The sequence below is a fragment of the Chinchilla lanigera genome, unplaced genomic scaffold, assembly GCF_000276665.1.
Source record: "Chinchilla lanigera isolate Chin_1 unplaced genomic scaffold, ChiLan1.0 scaffold00008, whole genome shotgun sequence".
Lineage (NCBI taxonomy): Eukaryota > Metazoa > Chordata > Mammalia > Rodentia > Chinchillidae > Chinchilla > Chinchilla lanigera.
Window position 1 is genome coordinate 19954118 of NW_004955409.1, and position 16701 is coordinate 19970818.

At 37.8% G+C, this 16701-nt stretch overlaps 1 protein-coding gene across 6 annotated transcripts in view; it reads right to left on the minus strand.

Annotated features, from left to right (window-relative positions):
- Lrfn5 (leucine rich repeat and fibronectin type III domain containing 5) overlaps nucleotides 1–15867 on the minus strand; it is a 259458-nt gene extending 243591 nt beyond the window's left edge. For 4 of the 6 annotated variants that reach the window (XM_005376881.2, XM_005376880.2, XM_013510461.1 and 1 more), the window contains exon 1: nucleotides 15161–15233. The gene's annotated coding sequence lies outside the window, so the exon portion shown is untranslated. Of the gene's footprint in view, nucleotides 1–15160; nucleotides 15234–15794 lie in introns of those variants that run through there. The other 2 variants (XM_013510460.1, XM_013510459.1) reach the window with 2 other exon arrangements.
- Between the last annotated feature and the right edge of the window lie 834 nt (nucleotides 15868–16701).

Sequence of the window (16701 nt, forward strand, 5' to 3'; positions counted from 1 at the left end):
AATATTAATTTATAAATATGAATTTATGTATATCTGTATATATGTGTATTGGTATATGAAAAATATAACATTACACCCACCATATCTTCCATTTTTCCAAATATATATCTTAGAATTATACATACATTAGCAACAAATATATATATCTGCCCACTATTAATCCATACTTAAAACTGCATTAAGTCTTATAAAAATGTGTTTTTGCTATTATAATGTATATTTCAATAAATTTTCTTATAATTGCAGTTAACTTGTACCATAATATCTATGGGATAAACTCTCAAGCCATACCTTGCTCATATTAATTTTAACAAGTTTGGAGTACAATACAAAGTATTATATGAAAAGAACAAAGCTATAGTTTTATTACCCTTTCTAATTCATCAAATTATCTTTAACTATCCAACTCTAAATCATGACAAAATTGTAAAGCAATCTGAACCTTAGAAAGTAAATGAAATTAATAGCAAAAAATCACCTTCAAGCTATTTCATTAAAAATTAAAATGTCAAATGATTACCTGTAATTAAGATCTTTTATCTCCAAATAATTGATTTTTTTTTGCAACTAACACAGGGAATAAAGAAAAACAGCTAAGAAGTAACTCATTCCATGATCCAAACAGAAGAACAAAAACAATAGTAAGGAATATGTGTGTGTGTGTGTACCTGTGTGTGTGTTACTGTGAAATAACTAATATAATAAAATAGCATGACTTAGTCTTTTGTTTCTTTGTTGCTGTTGGTTTAGTCAGACTGTGTGCTTCAATTAAGGTTCCCAGCAGTGATATAGAATAGCAATATTTTATAATTCAACCATTACTTTATCAAAGTGTCACTTCAGTCTGTCACTAGGTATGTTTCAAAAGGCTCATGGTAACCTGAATTAAAAATGAGTTTTAAGAGCATTTTGCAAAGCTCATGCAGGACAATACAAATGAATGTTTCACCCAGATTGAGAAAAACAGAAAAGAAAATGCTATTTTTATATCTTTCACTGCATTCTATTTTTGTGATAACCTTCCAGCTCAATGTTTTTCTCCTCAGAAGAATCCTCTAAAGAGGATACAAGTGATGACATTAGAGAAGATCTTGGTCATGGTTATAAACAATCTGTTGTTGATTTTAATTAAATGCTAGCAGTGATACCAACATTAACTGCTAGAAAACTAACCAGAGATTCAAATTACAACTCTTTTGATTAAAATGATAAAACGAACTACAGTTTTAAAAATAAGTATTTTTAAATATGCTTAGTTAGTAGCATAACAATTATGTGCCCATACTGAAGTAGGAAACAGAGGTTATTTCAAAATCTAGGTATCTGGAACTCAGTGTATTTGACATTTAAATACTATATCTGCAGTGGCCCAAGAACCATTTCCTTCTGGGTAGTTCAGAGCCTTATTGTTGCATATGTAATTGATTCAACTAGTTACATCATTCTAGAGGAAGCAGGAATGTTGGTTAACCAAACTCCATTATTTTCTTCACAGGCTGCCACCAACTTCCTCTCAATGCAGAATGCAGAGCTGTGTTTTCACTGTAATTAGTTAATAAAATTTGGTACTTTGACCAAAAATTGACTATGAAAAAGACTTTCATATTTCCACCTCCCTTATTTTGAAGTAAGTGAAAATGAAGATAATCCAACTGTCAAAAAAACATAAATACGGATACATATCCAACGTCTGATATGTTAAGACTGACCAGTGCAACTAAAATGTAATATTAATACAAGCAATATTTCCTCCAATTATCATGTAAAGCTAGATCAATAGGTTTATTTGCACCTTTATGGCAAAGACACTGAAAATTTATTACTTAACTGACCTTGACTATCTGCATTATATTCGAGTCACATAAAAAATAAATATATGCTTATTTGATTTTGTGATATACCACTTCCTAGCAAATCAGACACACAAAATTTTCAAAACTCCTCCCCCAGGTATTAATTTTAGCAGTTTTGTTTGTCACATGGAAGATTCTTTATTCAATGATTTCAGGAATGCTGTGATGCTGAGAAAAACTCAGAGGACTCCTAAGAGGCTGGAAGACTGAGCTTTCTCGGCAGAGTTTTCCCTATGCAGAAGCAGAGGACCTGGGACGAACCCAACTTGCCTTTGCCACTTGCTGATTACTTCCTTCCTTGAGCTGCAGTCTGAACAGAAAGCCAATACAAAATGATGGCTTATCTCTATTGAAATCAAGCTCATTATTAGCACCTGAAATCTCAAAATTATAGAAGAAAATTAAAGAGGCACTTGATAAGGAAATATAAAAAGGCTGACTTTAGGAAATGGGTAAATCATAACAGAGAATAGGATGCCTCATAAGGTGGAAAAAGTGATCACAATACTGAAACAAAAGTGACAGCAATTTACTTGGCATTTGCGTGATCATGATAATGCAACAAAAGCTACAGTAATTATACACCATTTGTCTGATCTCTTTTAGAAAGAGAAAATGACACTAAGACTTTTTTAAAAAAATTACACTTAATGTGCAAGCACCGCATTGTTTCACTAGTGCAAAACCTGAAAGAATGAATTTAAACTAGGAGGTATGATAGACACTGTGAAATGATAGGAAAACACTCAAGGGTAAAGGGCAACTGGGATGGGGGAAAAGAGAAGGGAAAGAAGGAGAAATGTTGTATGTATGTATTTTACAGGATAGTTAACATAGTTGTTCTACTGTCTTCTATTTCTTTGCTGAAAGAAACTGTCAATGAGTTCTTGATTGATCAATATTGCATGTCTCTACCTGTTTTCATGAGAAACCACTTTGAAGATATCAATATGTAATACAACAAGCAGTGTTAATTTCCTACCACTTCGTTTGTAACTCTGTATTGTCTGTACTGTTCTTTTGATATTTTGTAAAAGGTTGTCTGTCTGTTAATGTTTTCCTCTTTTTATTTTTAAAATAAAAAAATAAAAAATTACACTTAAATTCTGCCATTATCATTTCCTCTTCTATACTTTTAATAGACTTTTATAAGGACCCATGATTTTATTGTCTTTTAACTTAGAATTTACTTATGATAGTTCAAAGATTGAAACTTATGAACAGTCCAGCATACAGCATACATATTACTAGATTCAGTATTTGATAAAAATAAACTCATCTGACAGTACACAAGTTCACATTACATATATTCACATTAGGTATACACTGGTATATAGCTAGCTCTCCATAGTCTCTCAATGTTCTGTAATAGTAAGACAAAGCTATGCTTTACAAATACAGATTCCACATTTAACAGCCAACTCATTTTCCTGCAATTAGGCTGTTAAAAGAATTGATCACTTAATGAGGAGCTGTATATAGTGCAGACTTTACAATATTCAGAGCAAAGAAATGGACAAAGGAAACTCCAACTTGATGACTTTAATTTTATTTGCATAAACCTAACATGCAGTACTGTGATGTATCACAGAATATAAAACTACTACCATACATTACAATCAGCAAAAATCACAGTACTGTACCATAGAAGCTACCATAAGGCTGTGCTGCCACACATGTTCCTGCATCCTAAGTCCAAATACTGGTCTAAAATCAAAAGAGTGCACCTAGATCTTAAATCCAAACAGTCATTAGACAGGTCATTAAACGAAGCATATCTGTATTGGGGGTGTTAATTAACTTCCCAATGAGAACAGACAAATAGAATTTTATTTGTACCAAAATTCTATAAGGTTGACTCATTTTAAGATTTTATAATAAGATCAGCTTAACAACTTTCAATTTATTCCCTAAAATAACAGAACTTGCTAGAGAATCTTAAAGCTGAAAATGCATATTAGCAAAGCAAAATATTAAAATCTCACTGAGGACATATTAGTTTTCCACATAGAAAGCAGAGCAATGGCTTCGGTTGACAGTGGCTCTGAAAGAAAAAAAAAAGGGAGAAATAGAGAAAGGAAAAGAATGGGAAAGGGAGGGATAAATAAGTCAATTACAATAGTATCTTGATTCCTCCAGTTTAAACATGGAAAACCGCCCATCAGGGAAGTTGGACTGAAAAGAACCAATTTAAAAATCTTGTGAGGTCTACCAGGAAAAGACACATTTCTCTTGCATTTCTCTCCCTCTCTCTTACCTTCCTCCCCCTCTCTGTCTCCCTCCCTTTGAACTTCCTGTTGCAATGATAGGAAGCCATTGGGATCCATCCTTTTATATTTGAGAAAGGAATCAGTGAAAAAGAATTACAGCTCATGGTTGGCTCCTCGTTTTTCAATTCTTTCAAAGCTGAATCAAGCTATGCCCTGAGATTGTCCTGCTACTGGCTGTGCGAGGCCAGAAATCCCTATATGCATGAGCCAAGTCAAGGTGGGTTTTCCTTTGGCTATTAAATGAGCTCTAAGTGACAGAATGCTATTTTCCCACCATAGCACTAATGCTAAGAGAAAAATTCTTATGCTGTGGATTCCTATTACAGACCCTGAACTCTAACACACTGAGAAGCATCATATCATTCCATTTTGTCTTGCTTTTTTGCACATTCACCTGCGGCTTTCAACACCTCCATGAAATGCTACGTCCTTACTTATTGTATTAGCTTAAAATGCCAAATCATACCTTTACATGGTCATTGATAGCACCAGTTGTTAAAGTGAGTACAAATTTAACTTACGGTTAGTTGACACATTTAAATTTTCCTCTTTCTCAGCAGCACTTTATCTATCACCTCAACCAAGACAGATTTGTACTGTGTGACTGAGAGAGCTGGCACTTCCTGTTTACCACATGGACTATATTTCATAGAGCGCACACAAAGACACACAAAGACAAAAGGTTGTCACAGAGAGACCTTATTTTCTTTCAAGGGTTGTATTTTTCATGTTATGAAGACTGTGATTCTTTTTCTAAACCCAAAGTTTACAAATATTATCATTTCTACATAAACACTGTATGTATAGATAATGACTACTTTAAAAGTTTCTCTCTATTGCTACATATAAACAGTTTAGTGCTTTAAATGCACATTTTAAAACCAATACTTGTTTTAGTATAGACAAAATAATAATTTATGGATCAATTCATTTATGCCACAAACACCTCCTGAGCATATACTTTGCACCAACAGTGACATAGTTCCCTGAAATTTCCTACCTTCTTTTAAAATGTCTTTGAATATGTTTATTGCCTTTAACATATATAATCTAAAGATATTTATTACATGTGTTCAAATTGCAGTGTTATAGACAACACTTGAAACTTGATCCTTCTAATAATATTAGAAAAAATAATTAATTACACAGGTTTGCCTATTTTTTCATCCTAACAAAAATATAGTCTTATAGTCATATGCTATAAAAATATAGTATTATAGTCATATGTCATATAGCTATCCTGGTAAAAGTTTTAATTTTCAATTTGAAACCCTGAAAGAAGAAATACAACTCTGAAAGAGATAAGGAAAGATGAAAATAAAAATAGCATGAGTTAATTTAAAGAACTATAAATTAATTTTCCTCATCAGAAAAAATAAAAGTTACTCATCTTCTTCTCAATGCATTAAATCTGGATATAAGAAGGCCATATTTGCCACAAAATTAGTAACAAATACAAAAGCTAAAGGCAATATAGATAGGATTTATGTCTGTAACTTTACATTTCTTTTCTTCAAAAAGTCCTCCCCATTGAATAACTTCAAAATTATAAATAATTTGGGTTGGTCCTGGTCATTAAATAATGATAAAATGAATGTTATCTTTAGTTTTCTTAACAATATCTTAGCAAACAAACACTACTTCAGAAGTTAATTTAAATATATTATTCTAGTTAGTCTGACAATACTTAGTTACATGAAAATTGTACCAGAGATTGCTTATATTTTATGTATTAAAAAAAATCCTTGTATATTTATCTGGAAAGAGAAGTATGGACTTAATATCATCGTAAAAGATTCAGTTTTGAGTTATAAAAAGAGTAAAGCAAGAGGATATTTGCAAGCAGAAAACCTACTAAATATAATATAGCGAATATAACATGCTGATATATATCAGCGAATATAACATGCTGATATATAAAATATAGATATGCATTTTTTTAATACAGCAAGTTTGCTATGCATATAAAATACTTGCAGTTATTCTTTATGCACCCTTCGAACTCTCTTACATTTAACATTAAAATAGTGAATTCTAGAGTTGTTTCTGCACCCATTATTGGGTGGTAAAGGGGTGAAATACTGGGAATTCATTATTTGAAGCCTTTGGGATAGCCATCAATATTAGTCCATTCCGCATATAAGGAAACAGATCTACAGCACACTATGAAAATAAGTACTTATGTATGCTGACTTCCACATGCAAAAGATGGAACACAGTTATTTTAGAATTCACTAATAGAAATTTAAAATAACATAACATATACTGCCTACCTAATATTACACTCTAAAAGTGTATTGCTTATAAGAAATATAAGAAAAAATGGAAATAAAATAATACATAATCAATATAATCTAGAAAGTCCCTTAAATACATAATTACAAAATGTCCTTGGAGAAAATATTTAGGTGAATGCAACATGTATTTCCATTCACCTACTCACAGATGTACAATTTTACTAAAAGTGAAAATGCTGAAGTCACCTCTCCTCATTTTAGTGATATAATTTTGCAAGTAAGTTGTAATCAGAAAGTTATGCAGTCATTATAATTTTACTGGCCCATTGTCTATACCATGTACCATCTTATGCCTGTAATAATGTGTCAATTTTCTATCGAGCAATTTGATCCATAAATGAGAAAATTATTAAATAAAATGAGATGTGTGAAGTTCCAGAAAAAAAGTAATTGTGCAATCTAGATTTAATTTACAAAACAAATGAATAGTAAATAGGAATCACTAAAACATAATTAGAAGGTAAAATGATATCTTGGAGAAGTGACAAAAAAATGTCACAATGCAACAAACCAAATCCAAATGTACCTTGGACAATCAAAGTCAATTTTCTTCTTGAGCTTCAGATGAATGGCATGACTGCTCACATAAAAGAACAAACCTTTTTAAGGAAGCTTCTTTAATGCAATAGTAAGTGGCTACACTAGAAAACAGGAAAATAGAAATTGATGTCATGTATAATCAGCCATGTTCGGAAATGTCTTCGAGAAAGTTCCTACTGTGGAATCAACAAACACTTCTAAAGGTTTAAAAAGTGTGGCAATTATGCTTGAATGTGTTAGCTTGATGGACTTGGGAGCTGACCAATTTACAATAGCTTGCAAGTGTCTTTTGAAAAAGCAGACTGGAGAATAAAACATCCAAAATCACACAGTCTAGCTTACAAAAAGGTTTGGGTATATACTTACACCTTAAATGCAGGATGAAAACAGCTATTTAGTATGAACAGCTTTGGAATCCCCCAACAGATAACCATAAAGCCTTTTTAAAGGCTATCAAATATAAAACTACAAAAGCCAAAAGAAGTTAGGAATGTGCTGTATATGTACAGGATGCCATGAAAGGGTTAAAAACACATATAGGTAATAATCAACAAACAACCATAAGAAATAGGAGAAAACAAAAAGCCCCTAAGCATGACAGCTATAGGCTCTTCCTTAGAAAGACCAAGAAAGATTTAGACTTGAATTCTAGCCCTATCATTTATTAATAATCATATAATAATAGCCAAGTAAGATTAACTACCTGAGTCTCAGTTTGCTCCTCTCATATATGAGACAATCACAACTAAGATACAGGGTTAGTGCATGGACTGAGGAAAAGTCAAATATGGCATTACTGGCACTGAGCCCTTCTTTAAAAATGTTGAGGATGTTGATATGTGGATGCTGTTGATGCTGGCTGTTCTTCATTTTGTATAATCCAAGATATATTACAATCTTTCTGTACTTTCTTCATGAAATACATAGAAAAAAACTCATGTGCCATTCTCAGAGAAAGGCTTAGACTGGCTCAATTCCAGTCTGTCCTTTAGAAACATATCTAACAATGGTTATTTTGCTAAAAAAAAAACTGTATCAGTCAGTGAAAAGGAAGATAAGCATGCTGTAGCCAGGCATGGTGGTGCACCCTGTAATCCAAGCACTCAGGAGCCTGAGGCAGGAGGATAGTTGTGAGTTTGAGACCAGCATGGGCTACAAAGTGAGCCCAAGGCCAGCCTGAACTTCATAGTGACACTCTGTCTCAAAAAAGAAAAAAAAAAAAAAATAGGCACACTGATAATATTTATTTTACTCTGACCTGAGTGCAAGATGAGAAGATACCTATGTATTTGCTTTCTCTGATTGAAAAGCAAGAAAAAATAATCTCACTCAACTCTACATTAGTCAAACCATGTGGGTTCTTGGCATTGCCTCACAAAAATGGGACAGAACAAACAGAGCTTGTCCAAAAGTAGACAAAGTTGAAGACTAATAATAGCTAATATTTGTAGAGCACAAAGGAAAGAGGAGTTTAGAATAATAAATAGGAAACTGTGCTTAAGTAGTTTAGGATCCAGCTACGTTCAATGATAAGCAAAGGAACTGTGGTTGGAGATCTCAAGTAGTTCCATCTGAATATTGCAATACTATTAACATGAATTAGATTTATTTTGAAACACCTCCTCTCCCAGAACTTACTAGACACCATGGGATGACCGAATTCTGGCTCAACCTAAAAAATAAAATTATCATACACCTATACAAAAGCATAATCTACTATCGCTGAACTGATTTTGAATCAACAATGGTTCTTGAGCTCAATCAAGATGACCACTTGGCAGAAGCACTTTAGAGGGAATAAAAAGATTGACTATATCTCAGGAAGACTTAAAGGCTCATAAGTTTGGATCCATTAAAGATTAAAACAATTTTAACTTTGAAAAATCTTTGGGTAAGTCATGCACTGTCAGTGATTCATGGGCCCTACAGCCTACCAATTCTGAAATCCAGACAATTACCTGGCTTGCATCTTCTGCCTGGACTCTCAAGATACTTAAGTATGTGACACCTGGTCTGGGTGACCCTTAGTATTCCTTAGGTTCTATGATCCCAAGCATAGATTTGAAAGCTATCCAGTTTTCTCACTCCTCTCTTTGTTTTTTCTACCTAATAATGAGATGATAAAGATGATGATGGCAATGATGATGATGATAATGATAGTAGCTAATTATCCAATGAACTACAGTACAGAAATCTCCAGGCAATCCTGTAGTGCAAGAATGGCATTAGCCTCATTTCATAGATGGAGGCAGTGGGACTTGGAGAGTTTAAAAGTATTGTTCAGCGTACACCAGGCTGAGACATAGGTGTGTGGAAACTCAAATGTTATGATCCCACCCACTGCACAATACCAAACTCTACCAAGCACAGACATGATCTCACAATTTCCCCTCTTTCCCCTACTGCAAAGCATAAAACATCCAAATAAAATTAAAAAGTCACTTAATAAGTTCATCTCAACCTTGTGTGTCTTCCATGTTACTACATATGTGAGTGTCATGACATTCAGGGTCCCATGTCCAGTCGTCTGTTAAAGTACCAAACAGTTCATCAATCAATACATAGCAAATACGTTCAATCATTCCTATAAATAACTGCACATTTCCAATTCAAATGTAGTCAAACACCTGTGGAATGTAATATGAAAAATTAAGTTATTCGTGAATATGAGGGATATCCAGATATCCATCCATGGAGATGGATGTTAATGCGGTGTTCACCACTGCACCTGAATATTGCTATCCAAATGCCTGAAGACTACTAAAAATGAGTGGATTTAAGTCACTGAACAACCTGGAAAATCTTCATACTTTATGGAAAAATAACAAAAGGGACCTAATTTGTGAAAAATGCCACAATGCTCACTTTCAAAGGAAATATGAAAAAGCTAGCTTTTGTGCTTGTAAAGTTGATCTGCTTCCACTAATAAATCGCTTTCATGCAAATACCCTGTAACTTTAGAGATACTATCACTAAGATCCATGAAACCTCAATTTCAGGACAGCACGTGAGGCGGGAGATGTTGTTCAGTGGTAGAGCATGTGCTCAGCATGCTTTTCTGATTTTGAGAAGTGGAACCAAGAGAATAGGTGGTATTCACTCCAGAGCTCTTTAGGACTTCCTCAAAAGAGCTGCACAGGGCAAAGAGAAATAGATTAAGATCTATACCATTGTTTTGTCTTCTACCCCTGTATAAACTTCTGATCAAGCACATATTGAATTGTTCTCTTTCCATCTTTTTCAAAGAATTTAGAAACTATTCCCTAAGTTTGTTAGAAATAACCTTTAAAATCAGTCATTTGTGTTACTTCTTTTCTTGAGCCTTTTTTGTTGTAAAATCTAAAATAGATTTAATTTTCTACTAGTATTATGCATTTTTCACAATGGTTGCTAACATTAATTAAATTTTCAACATTAAAATATCTTGTTGGAAGTTGACTGTAAAAGTCATATGTATTTTTCTCACAGAGAAAATGCAGAAAAAATAATGTGCACTGTAAGATGCAAGAGATATTTTTATAAAAAGATGTCATTTCTAGGAAGATCCAATTTGGTCAACTGACATTTTCCTCCTAATATAACTTAGCAAATACCAGCTACCAAAGCCAACTTCTCAAAAGTATTAAAAATATAGATTGTATTTTTTATAAAAATAAAAAGATACACTTAAATAATAAATGTGTTTTCCTTGATATCAGTAAAATGACTATGCATTTGTATAATCATGTATTTCTACTGTAATTGCCTATCACTTGTTAACTACCCTCATAATTACTATGAAATTATGATATAGTTCAGTAAAAAGCAGTCTGTCAGAACAGTATCTATCAGAACATTATGATAAAAACAAACCTTAAAGGTAGCATCACCAGCCATTGAATTAAATTCTCCTCTTTTTGTATTTTTATTGTACTGAGTTTCATAATATTATACAATTTATGGTGATAGAACATAATAAAAATGGTTCACCTCTAACCAGCATAGCTTCAAAAACTGTAAGCAGAGTCCTTCTTCATTTCACCATACACAAACCATGTAATGGACAAATTATACTGCCTGAGGATTTAAATGGTCCTCAATGATTGAAAGATGCCACAGAAATAAAAATGTGGACTTTGGAAATAGACTAAGTAGACTCAGTCTCAAGGGTTATTGAATCAGGCAGAGGTATACACATGTGTGTTGCTGGAATGATTTAGCAAAATTACCAATTAGTCTTGTGTCCTAAGCAATCACACTCACATCTATGAGGTCTACATTTTATCTTCACTCTTCAATAAAACATAAAATTTGGAACTTGCCATGCCGTGTGAAAGAACCACCAGAACCTACATATAATGACAATATGTTTCCTTTTTCAGGAAACAGAAAGCAAAAATTGCAGACGTAAGGTAATAGGTTACTCAGTGAACCTTTTAGAAAGTTTCAAGTAGCTTTCCTCCTCTGACCTAAATTTTGCCAAGAATAATTATTGGCAGTGTTATTTATTATAAATTCACTTTTAAGTAACTGAGTAGTTATTATGTAGTAGCTTCACACAGAAGCAGGGACATTGCTAGATAGGGTAAATATCTCAACACAAACACATAACACAGCAATAATATCAGCAGAAAGCAGGTCCTAATTTCACCAATGAGAAAACTCAGCAAAACTATCAAGGCAAAAGTGCTTCACACAGCAAGAGGAAGCAAGCCCTGGTTTAAATGGACAAAAGGAAATGATGCCTGTTCATGAAAAGATGAAAGGCTGGTATAAACACCATGGTCATTTAGCCACTAATGTCGTAGCTTGACAAGGCTTTCCTCTCAGTAACCTGTTTAATAGCAGAGAAAACAAAAAATAATTGAAGAGAGGATAAGGGTGTGGCAAGTTTTCCTTAGATGACTATAGTTCCTGCTATCCCTCTTGAACAAAAGGGGAAGAAATTACCTCTGGCTGGTATTAAAGATATGCCTCCATGAACCTCTCCCCCAAGCTAGCACAGAAATCTCCTATTTCAAAACTGAAATAGGTGTGTGTGTGCATACAGCATTATATATTTAGAGGAAGGAAGGAGGTGTGTTCACAGAATACTGGTATTGCTCAAGGTCACTGTCCTTTTAAAAAGAGAAAGGGAAAAACTAACTGAAAGAAATTGTCTAGGGAATGAAAATCAAATGACAACTTTCCCCTATATGCTCATATCTCTTCCTATGAGTGTCCTGACTTTCCTATTGTTCTTCTCCTATGAATAGTGACGAGAAAGGGTCCCGCAAGTGAGGAGGTTTGGATGGAAAATATTCTATCAATACCTAACAGCTTTAACACATCAGTGACCCAGGCCAGCTCTCTGTGTGGATTTTCCCCAAAAGGGAAGTGGATTCAGATCTGCAAACTTACCTCTGCTCTCCATCTCTCTAGACAAGGGAGAATGTAAGGATCGTAGAAACTTTTAGTTATTGATTTAGTTATTGACTGATTGGTGAGCTTCTCTGCATGAAACCTTGCAGTAAGAGATGGGTTTGGTTTAGATATCTAACCTCACTCCACTCCCTAGCACTGAATGGCACTTTTTTCATTAACCATATCATAATCTGTTTTGGCTTCTGAGCATTCAGAAGCAGATTGAATACATTTACATCATGTACACATACAATTTCCCTACCATGAATGTAATTATGTATACCTAATATGTATTAGTAAATTTAATTCATTTGTTTAAAAAGACAAGTGTTGACTGGCAAAAGATTGACTCCATCCTGAGAAAAGGCAAAAGGAAAAAAATGAGGAGACGCAGGAGGAAACACCTATTTTGCAAACACCTATAGGCTCCAGCAGCATTTGATATTTTTGGTTTGTTTATTTTTGTGACTTTCTAAATAGGTGTAACTTATTTGTTAACAAATATCATGGTACATTTTTGTTGTGATAAAACTCTGGATAAACTTAAGGGACAAAAGCATGTTCTTGTCAAATGTTTAGCACACAAAATTCCTGTCTGGGTTTTTCTGATAAGAGAATTACAATGAAAGTCACTAAAAGAATAAAAGGAGAAGGAGCAGAAGAAAAAACTCATCACTTCCTACCAAGTCCCCAATTATTTTTAGTTTATTGTGATTATCTACACTTGTTTTAATGCGGGCAGTGCTGTTTTTTTGACTGAGTCCTCAAAGAAGGGAGTGTGGACCTGCATTTTTATTAAAGCCAAGTTTCCTTTTGTATCCTTCCTCACAGTTCCAAGGTACACTCCAAGACCGTCTCATGAGTGGCCCTGTCTCATTCATGTATATTGAGTATGAGCCGGGAGGGTGCGTTAGTTGATTTTACAGTAGTGTTCCAACTGAAGGCAGAACAAGGGTGTAACGCGACCTGAACAAATCCAGAGGAGCACGAGGGGAGAGGAGAAAGAACAAATGGAAATCTAGAAAATACATGCGTAGCTTCCGTTTTTTAATCCTCATAAAGCTTGCAATATTTGAACACAAGGGATATTTGGAGCCAGCTTTCATTCCATGTTCTTCAATATTCATATAAGGAGAAAAGGAGGAGGGGGAGAAAAAGAGAGAGAGAGAGAGAGGAGACTGAGGTTTTGCAGGCGTAGGCATTTGGACACCACCGCCCTCCACGCTTCTCCCCACCCTCTCTGCTCCTATGCAGGCGGCCGCCTCGGCCCAGACGCGCTGCTGTCTGCCAGGCAGCCCGCTGAGCTCTCCCGCCCCGCCCCAAGAAAGTGTTAAAGCCGACCTGGCAGCTGCAGTGGCGGAACCCAGCCCCCAAAGCCCGTGGCAAACGCAGCCTTGTAGCACCACCAGCCTGCGAGGGCTGCAGCAGCAGCCGAACCCCAGACTCCAGAGGAGGAGTTGGGGACGTCAGCGCGCAGGGACAACTAGAGCAGCTATCGGCCAGCTCGTAGTCTCCAAATGCCATCGTATGGATATCTATAGAAACGCAGCTAGTGGAGAAATTCAGGCAGCGCCCCTCCACTTTATAAGCGGCGTCAGCAAACAGAAACCCCCACCGCAGCCCCAGCCACTGCCTCCTGCCGCCGGCGCCGCGGGATCCGCCGGGCCAAAGCTCCGCCGAGCGCACCCAGCAGGCAGCCCCCTAAGGCGGGAGAGAAACCCGCACAGCTCAGCTGAATTATGCAGATCGTCTTCACTATCAAATAAAACACTGGCAGGACTACTTTACAAGTGCTTTATCTCCTTAATTGTAATGCCCTGAGGAAGGGAGGGAATTTTTCTGTGGGAGTCGGAGGAGGGAGGGATGGTGGGCAAAGGAAATGAAAGACTGCAAGGGGCAAGGGTAAGGGGCTTTGGAAGTTAACTAAATTTGTGACGCCTCAGCCAGCCACGGCATCTCCATTTTAGCAGATCGGAACCAATACGTTAATTAAGCAGTAGCAAATCTAACCTGCTGTTTGTAAATCGAGGCACTGGAAAGAATTTTCAAAATACCTAAAATAAACACAGGCGGACACAACCCCTCGTCGCGACTGAAAAAATACAGCTGGGGAAGGTAGTGGTTGAGGTTTCAGTCTCATTCTCCGAGAAACAAAAATGACTTCTTTCATGGGTTTATTCTGCTACATAAAAGCAAAGCCGGCAGTTAAACACCATCATCTCAACCCACACCCATGACAATGAATTCCTTCCCATGCAAAGCAAGTTCCAAGAAAACTCCATTTCGGATCAAAGTCCCAGAATGTGTAATTTACAACTACTAAAAGAATCTGACAAGCCTGTGCACAGCAAGGAAAGGGAGAGGAGAAAGAAAACCGGCATTAGAGGCAGAGAAGGGTCAAAAACTGATCTTTGGTTGAAATGCTCTGTGGAAACCAAACACCACCTCCTACCCCACAATCCGGGGAGGGCTGGGTACCAAATGGTCCGTGGCAACCACAGCCTGAAGGAAGCACGAAATTTTAATCTCTGGCATCTTCAGACAGGTGCAGCACGCATGGCTTTCAAAAAACATCCTTAGGGTGGAGCATATCCATAGACCCTTAGCTTTCACTGCTATATTAAGTGCTCAGGTAGAGATTTATATTCCATCTCCGAGAAATGCTATTACCACATCACAGAGCAGGCGCCCTTGGATACCCAGCCCTTCCTAATGAATTTCAAAACATTAATAAGTAAAGTAGCCTGCAATGCAGATAAGACACTAGAAACAAGACCAGAAGAAAACTGGGTGAGGCAAGTAGTCGTTTGCTGGTTACCTGGTGCCTCTAGGGGGAAAGACGGTCGGTCGTAGGAGGACTTTCTGCCCGCAGGTACAATCCCGGCAAGGTGGCTCCAGGTGGCTTTCAGTGTCCTACGCGGGTCTGGGTCGTCACTTCGCTGCCCTTTGCCATAGCTCAGCACCCGCATCCTAGGGTGTTAGAGAGGCGGCTCCTGCCACTGCCGCCGTTGCCCTCAGGTCGCGCTGGGTGGGGGATCCGCACTGATCGCCCCATGGAACCCGCGGCTCTGCGCCCGGGGAGTGGGCAGAGGCAGGGCGACCGCGCACGCACACACACACACACACGCACACGCACTCACACTCACACTCGGATCCGGGCGCGCGCGCACTCACACTTGCACACGCACACCCAACCCGGCACGGGGAGGGAGAAGCGAGGAGGGAACCGGTCCTTCTTGAGATCAGCTTCGAAGCCCACCAGACCTCGGGCAGGCAAGGGAGCGTTCCGGTTTTCGCATAGCCCTTTGATCACGTTTCCTTCAAGTTCTCCTCCAACCCAAATCCTTGTAATTCAAGAGCTGGTGACATTTTCGTGGGGAGGAGGGAGCCGGGAGAAGGCTGTGAAAAAGCCGGGGATTTTGTTAAGCAGTTTAAAAAGCGATCTTCATTACCTTGTTTGTACAATAAGCCAGCTCGAAGGGCTCAACTTTTGGCTTCTACGCTGTGGACCGAAACATACATCTCCTTCTGACCGAGCCAGGAAAGTCTACACGCAGGGCTACAAGACGGCTGCAAGACCCTCTCTTGACCTTGCCATGTACCTGGGAGCTGGTTAATATTGCCGCTTTCCAAACCTCTGGGTAAAGTGATCCATAAGCCTGGGTCCACAGCCCAGCAGCCGCTCCAAATCCGGCCAGGAAAATGGGTCCGGGCGTCCTCGGCGCTCTGGGAGAACCCGGGCACGGAGGGGCATCGCCGAGTTAACACATTTGCTTCTGGGCAGTTGGATAAAAGACAGTCAAATGCATCAGATAGGCGGGCGCGCACACACGCGCGCACAAACACACACGCACACACGCAGCTAGCTGCGAAGCGGCTCACACAAAACTACAGAGATGTCAAAATGACTTGAAAAGGTAGAAAACATCCAAGATCTTGCCAGAAAACGGAAGGGCCAGCAGGGAGGTTATGAAAGTCTTCTCGGCTCTTTCATTTCTTCCCGTCTCCGGAGTCTGTGCATTTCCAGAAGGTTTCCTCGGTCTGCCCCACCCCCGGCCAGTTGCGCTTTTTTTTTTCCTGATACAACCGACCATGCAAAATGGATTATATGGGTGGGTTGTGCTCACTGCCCAGATCTCCCCAAAGTCAAAAATCCTAGGGGAGCAGCCAGCTGCGAAGCCATCCACGTCCTCCAGGGAAGCAGGAAAAACACGCGCGAACACACGCACACACGCGTGCACGCACACACAGTCTCGCTTCGGGGAGCTCTGCGCCCGCTCCCCGCCTCCCTGCGCGCCGCTGCACACAGCGCCCCCGACACCCCGCCCGCGACCGCGGCGCCGAGCGAAGCCGCAGCTC